The sequence below is a fragment of the Lutra lutra genome, chromosome 4 (genome assembly GCF_902655055.1).
Source record: "Lutra lutra chromosome 4, mLutLut1.2, whole genome shotgun sequence".
NCBI classification, from domain to species: Eukaryota; Metazoa; Chordata; class Mammalia; order Carnivora; family Mustelidae; genus Lutra; species Lutra lutra.
This window is the reverse complement of record NC_062281.1, coordinates 100,461,855-100,469,128: the sequence shown is the minus strand read 5'-3', so window position 1 is coordinate 100,469,128 and position 7,274 is coordinate 100,461,855. Positions and strand designations below refer to the sequence as shown.

The window sequence follows — 7,274 nt, the reverse complement described above, 5'->3', positions numbered from 1 at the left end:
CACAAGTAGACGGAGAGGCAGGCAGAGAGAGAGAGAGAGGGAAGCAGGATCTCCGCTGAGCAGAGAACCCGATTCGGGACTCGATCCCAGGACCCTGAGATCATGACCTGAGCCGAAGGCAGCGGCTTAACCCACTGAGCCACCCAGGCGCCCCCAACACCTGGGATTTGACACAGATTCATACTCTGTGCTGTACACCTAAAGACAATTAAAAATGAATGGGGGGGATGTGCCTGGTTGGCTCAGTCTGTTGGGTGTCTGCCTTTGGTTCAGGTCATGATCCCAGGGTCCTGGGATCGAGCCCGCCTCAGGTTCCCTGCTTGGCAGGGAGCCTTCTTCTCCCTCTCCTCCCTGCTCCTGTGGGCTCTCTCTCTCTCAAATAAATAGAATCTTAAAAGAAAACACAACAAAACAAAACACACACACACAAAACTGGGGAAGAATCAGTAAGGGCGTCCTGTAAGAGGAGACAAACCGAGTTTCAAAAGATGACGAGGAGTTAGTACAGAGGGGTTACCAGGCACAAGTGAGCCCGTAGGAAGGCAGGGCGGTTGGGAATCCGGGCCTGCTGTACTCAGATATTCTGCAGGGCGGGAGAGCAGGGTGCGGCTGGCGAGGACTGGCGGGAGATAAGACTGGAGCAGTACGAAGGTGCTGATTGCTGATTGAGAAGGGCTCCTGGGGGTCAAGCAGAAATTGGACTTTATCCTCAAACTACAGAATTTTCAGCAGAGGAGTGACATGATTAGATGAGTTTTATTATTTTTATCTTTATTGCTTTTATTTGAAGTTATAAAAGCTGCTGAGACACTTGGTCTTTTTAGAGAAATTTTTTTTTTAAAGATTTTATTTATTTGACAGAAAGAGATCACAAGTAGGCAGAGAGGGAGAGAGAGAGATTGAGAGAGGAGGAAGCAGGCTCTCCGCCCAGCAGAGAGCCTGATGCGGGACTCGATCCCAGGACCCTGAGATCATGACCTGAGCTGAAGGCAGAGGCTTAACTCACTGAGCCACCCAGGCAGCCCCTAGAGAAATCATTTTGACAGCAGTGTTGAGGTTGGATTGGAAGTAGCAAGAACCTAGGTGGGGAGGCTGTTAAAAAGCCAAGCCGGGAACAAAAGGAAGGGGTGAAAGGAGAAACAGAAACGCTTTTGGGGAGCTGATGAGGCACGTGGGGGAAGGAACGGGGAGACAGAGGGAGAGGCTGGGGCAGGGGTGGAATTTTAAGCGCCCTCCCAAGTGCCTGGCTCATTGACTCCTACTGCAGGCCGGTTCCTGCTCACTCTTAGCATTGGAGAAGATAGTACTTGGAATTTAAAAGGCAAAGGGTTGTTAATCGAAAGTAAAGCTCTCCTATTGAGAAGCGTATATAAATAAATAGGGCCTGAGGAAAAGCACCCAGGCCCCTCTCTTTTGGTTTTAAGGGTGGGGTGGGGGGCGATGAGAAAGGAAAAGAGACCAATCACAATTGACAAGAATTATTAGAAACCTTCTCTTGATAATTATCGATGTACAGATTGTCAGCACACCAGGTGATTTCTAATCCCAGCCCAGTTCCCCTCCCGGCTTCTTAATGGCTGCGGGCCACTTCCTCTTGGGACCGGGCCAGAGTAAGCTCAGGAAATGCAAACTTTTAATTCTGGAATTAGTAAAGCATATTAGGAAAGGAAATCCACAAGTGAAGAAATCACATTATGAATTCTGACGCCAAGGGAAAAGATTGTGAGTTCATTGGGGGCAGGACCATTTTACTCATTTTGCTGCGGGGCCCAAGTCATTGGTCTGGTCCTTGTTCCAAGATTACCCAGGATTCAGCCTCTCCCATTCTTGTAGGTCTTCAGACGTCCATCTGGTGCCTTCAGCTCTAGCCACTGAGCTGTGTGCAGTCCTGCTTTGCACTGTTCTGCAGCAGGGGAGATGCCCTGCTTGGATGAAGACCCAACTAAAGGGTCAGTATTTTTCATGACACCCACCAGGATTTTGTGTGAATCTGAGGACAGAATATACTCAAAAGGCCTTTGAAAACCGATTAGCTATACAAATGTTATCAGCTGTTCTGTATTCCTTGTTGTTCTGACTGGTGACTTGACACTTGCTATGTAATTTATATATTTTAAGATTTATTTATTTGAGAGAGGGAGAGAGAGACCACGGGGGAGGGGGCAAAGAGAGAGGGAGACTCCTTACTGGACCGCTGGCTGAGTGCAGAGCCCTTCGTGGGGCTCCATCTCATGACCCTGAGATCACGACCTGAGCCAAAATCAAGAGTCAGATACTCAACTGACTGAGCCACCCAGGCGCTCTGCTGTTTAATTTTTAACACTATGAGCTCAATGTAATGCAAGTATAGTATATACTCAACAGAATACTGGGTACTTTCATACTTAATCCTCACAATTTCACTGTTTATTTTACCAGAGGCTCAGAGAAACTAACTTGCTCAAGAATATACTTTTTGTCCTTTTTAGGGCCCTCTTGAGATTGGGTTAAAGAATTCTCCATGTGCTGCCCCACCACAACACTTACTACAGAGTCCTCCCCATTATACTAGAAGCTGTGGGTGCCAGGAACAAAATTTTGGTCACAGTTATCTCTATTCAGCAAATGAGTACATAGAAGATGCTAGAAAAACAAGACAAAGCCAACCCGCCAAATACTGTTTTCCTTACAACACAGTGTTCACTGTCTGTCTTTTGCTCCTAGAATGTAAGATGTATGGGAGACCTACTATGCCTGGCTCATGGCTGGATTCTCAAAGCCTAGAACAATGCTTGGGACATAGTAACAGTCCAGTAAATACTCGCTGGTAAATAAATGACAGCTATGTGGACAAGCAAATTCTCCTTTTGTGACATCAGTGCACTTTTTTTCTGACGCTGATTCCAGTAAGATAACGTTTTGAGACTGCCAACACTCTGATGTGGGTAAGTGCTGAATGCTCTGGCTTTCTGAGTTAAACATTCACTTGCAGCAAGATGATCAGAGGGGGAAACCACAAGAATGCTGTCCCTAAGAGCATGGTCTCAGGGAAGACGGCATTGCAGGCTGGTGCAGGTGTGGGCCATGGACTCTTGCTCCACGGCCCTGGTCCAGCACCAGCAAGACCATGACTTGAGACCACTGGGCTCTTGAGTCCTGGGTCTCATACACCACCCTTTCACCAGATACAACTCTTGAAGCAGCAGGAAAAAAATAACCTGCTTGTAATAATCATGAGCTTCATGTTCTTAGGAATCCTGTTTCTTGCCAGAACCCTTCTAGATCAACTATACTATTCTTTCCCCGCTCTGTAAACCAGTATTATGTGCTACATTAAATATTTTTTAAGTGTAAAAGTTACCATCACATTAAGAAAATTTAGAGTATGAAAAAAATACGGAAAGTCACCTCTAATTTCACCAGTCACAAAATGATTAGCCTACTTGTGTATATTTTCTCCTGCCATGCATGTGTATATATGCATTATGTGTGTGTGACATGTATCATGATCGTTTTTTTTTTTAAATAAAAATTTTATTTGTCAGAGAGAGACAGCAAGAGCACAAGCAGAGGGAGCATCAGCAGCCGAGCAGGAAGCCCAATGCGGGGCTCCATCCCAGGACCTCGTGACCTGAGCCAAAGGCAGACACTTAACCAGCTGAGCCACCCAGGCATACCTTGTGTTTTGCCTTTTTGTTTAACATCGTGCCATGTTTACACCACAAGGACATCATAACCATCCATTTAAATAGTTACTGATATACACCTTCAGGATTTTTCAAAGAAACTGACAAATTTCAAAGGCAAACCTTTTTCTTATATAAATTCCAAATCTGGAATTCTTAGATGTGAACTCATGGCACTTGACACATATCATGAAATTGTTGCCAATATGTTAAATACCAATTTAATTGGTTACGAAGTGATAATTTATAATTTAAATCAGGTTATCAATATAGTATGGAAAAATTAAAACCTCATCAAGTCTTCAATTTGCATTTAAGAACATTGCTGGGACAGACAGCTTTAACCATGACTGCTTACTAGTTACTTATTCTTTTAGAATCATCACAGACATTGAGAGGAAATGTTTATCTGCTGCTAGGTGGGCCTCTCTTTCTTGGAAACGATGTACCATTAGGGCATTAGGAGCAAGGGTTTTAGGACTCACATCCCTCTTGCTCAAAGAGCTGGGCATGTATGCATCAGCCTCATGAACTGGTCATTTCATCCATTCATTTACCAAAGAAAGACCATTACATTTGTAAGAATAAAAGGAGGGGGGGGGGAGAATAAAAGGAGGATCTGATCAAAAGGAGAATTTGATAATTTAGCTAATATTCTTTATTTTTGAAGTATGCTCTACACCCAGCGTGGGGCTTGAACTCACAACCCTGAGATGGAGAGTTGCATGCTCTATTGACTGAATCAGCCAGGCACCCCAAATTTAGCTAATATTATCATTTTTTAAAAAAAGATTTTGACAGAGAGATAGAGCACAAGTAGGCAGAGCAGCAGGCAGAGGGAGAGGAAGAAGCAGGCTCTCTGCCGAGCAGGGAGCCCAATGTGGGGCTCAATCCCAGGACATTGGGATCATGACCCGAGCTGAAGGCAGCTGCTTAACTGACTGAGCCACCCAGGCGCCCCCGCTAATATTATCTTTAAAAGTCACTTCCAAACTGTCCTAAGTAATGATCCATCTTGGGAATTAGAAGAGCAATTTTTCCCCAAGTATTAATTTTCTTTCTTTTTTTTTATAGTCAGGTATTTATGCGCATGAAGCCCTTATTTAACATAAGCTGTTACATATCAACTAACCTTTCTGATAACCGTGGGAGGGGGTTGGTACTAATTATTATTAACAACTTACAGAAGAAAAAACCTTATGCTTACGGAGGCTAGGTAACTAGGTTGAGGTCACCCAGCCTCAGTTTGAACCCAGGTAGCTTATACTTCTATTCCACTACTAGCTATCCCAGTCTCCTCTGGGGAGGGTAAAAGCAAAATGCCAACGATGCTGTTCTGCTCAAGGAAGGGATAATCTACACATACACATGGTACTTTTCCCAATCGCTGTCATTTGAATGATTTTGTCACTATGGCCCAGACTGAACTGGGGGGAAAAGGGGAGACTGAATCTAAAATGCTAGAGCTAGAAAACATTTCAGAAGTGATGTACTTGAAACCCTCTAAATGCTTCTAGACTTTGAAGTAACTCGGCTTAATTGCTCACATCTGGGCAAGCCAAGCAAGCTTGGGCTGTCGCTTCCTGTCAAGAACGGAAAGAATTTTCATATTGACACAAGTCTGTCATTAACCTCTTTCTCCATGTCTTCGAGGCAAATGCCTGACCTGATTCTTAAGACAGGCCATGTTGCAAAAGTGGAAATTTACTGTTCACCTTCCCTCATCTTTCCGAGCAAAACAGGGAGGGGAGGGGTACATATCTGATTATTAGGTTTGTTATACTGTGAACCATTTGCTATGTAAACCCAGACATTTAGGTTTTTCATAAAAACGGATACCCATTTCATTCTGAAATTCAATACAGTCAAACACTGGCTCGTACAAAAATATTAAAATTAAAAAATATTAAATGGCTCTTAACACATTTTTTTTTCTTTTTAAAATACAGGATTAATATTGACATATGTATCTATGGTACAAACAAACTAAATTTAGACAACTCAAGAATTCAGACAATTAGTCTTCAGTGTGATTATCAGGGATAAAACACCTCTGAAGTTTCCATAATTTGTTTTTACCATCATGCTTTCCTGAGTATTTTGTAGAAATTATTCATTTATCCTAGTTAATTTAAATTCTCAACAGATGGGAGTGTGCAGGCTAATACAGTCTTGTCACCATGATCATCTATAATTGCTAACTATCGGTTTAAGTAATACTCCAGCTTTGGCTTAGCAGCTTGTTACAGAGTAAGCTCTTAAACAGTGCCAAGCGTTTTTAGGGCCTATGACTACCGAAGAGCTGTACATGTTCTCTCTGACACTTACGGAAGGTGTGGGACAGAGAGAAAACAAAGATGGGCAGGTGGTCTTTGCATACATTTGTTTCCAAAGCAGCCACAGAAACTGTGTGAATTGGAAAAAAACTATCGTCATGTGGAGTAAAGGACAATAGCTTGGCTCAGAAAGCCCAGCTGCTTCTCAGCGTTGAACACAACCTACAACACAGACAGGATCCGCTGACTGATAACAAGGAATGGATGGCACAGAGTAGGCCTGTACTGGGTTTTAGTGTGGGCTGTTACCACAACTAATCTTGAATAAATACCTTAATTTCTGCCTCTTCAGGGGAAAAAAAGACTGGGTTGGACTGGGCAATAGAAGGTTTAATTCCAGCTTTGAGCCAGTTTTTAACCCTTTACTAACAAGATTCAACTACTGAACAAAGACTAAGCAGGGTCTTAGGTATGGACATAGCTCAACGATTGGGATGGGAGTGATGGGGTTCAAGACAAGGTTGCCCCCAAATATGCCACTTTGGAATGTGGAGTATTTGAGCTGAAGGCAGTCAATGCCTAGCAGACTCAAGAAGAGCTTTTTACCTCCCCTGTAACTGCCTAAAAAAATTTAGATAGGGAGCCTGTACCAGGAAGAGACGTATTATTATTATTTTTTTTAAATGCAAGACTTTTCTATATTGGCATGGTCTACCCAACATTTGCTCTTCCCATCTTCGTATAAATTGTCTTCATTCCTTTTGAAGCTACAGACCCCTACCCACCCCTCCTTGGCTTTGGAAGGCTTGTAAGTCTCAGCTGATTGTTTTGTTTTGTTTTTTAAAATATTTTATTTATTTGACAGAGATCACAAGTAGGCAGAGAGGGAGGCAGAGAGAGAGAAGGAAGCAAGCTCCCCGCCGAGCAGAGAGCCTGATGTGGGACTTGATCCCAGGACCCTGAGATCATGACCAGAGCCGAAGGTAGAGGCTTAACCCACTGGGCCACCCAGGCGCCCCTGTCTGTTTTTGACCCTCACATGTCTATGTGAAGTTTCTGTATGTATGAAATTAAAATTTTCTATCTTATCTGTCTTATGTCAATTATTATGCCATCCAAAGAACCTAGAAAGAAAGGCAGTTTTCTTCCTTAGAGGAGAAAATAATTCTGTACTACTCCTCTTCCACCCCACCCCTTCCCACTTCCTTCTCATGGACAGTGATCCTCATTTTTATGGAAGGGGAAAGAGGCACATAGAGGTTATGGATTCAGGTCTATGGAAAACAGCAGAGTCCCAACTGGAGCCAAGCCTGCCAACAATCACAGCAGGCTT

General features: G+C 43.4%; 1 long non-coding RNA gene across 1 annotated transcript; it reads left to right on the top strand.

Annotated features, from left to right (window-relative positions):
- The first annotated feature begins 1,394 nt into the window (after positions 1-1,394).
- Positions 1,395-2,631, top strand: LOC125098685 (uncharacterized). The gene is made up of 2 exons (XR_007126914.1): positions 1,395-1,949; positions 2,469-2,631. It is a non-coding gene; the product is annotated as an uncharacterized LOC125098685 (long non-coding RNA).
- The last annotated feature ends 4,643 nt before the right edge of the window (positions 2,632-7,274 follow it).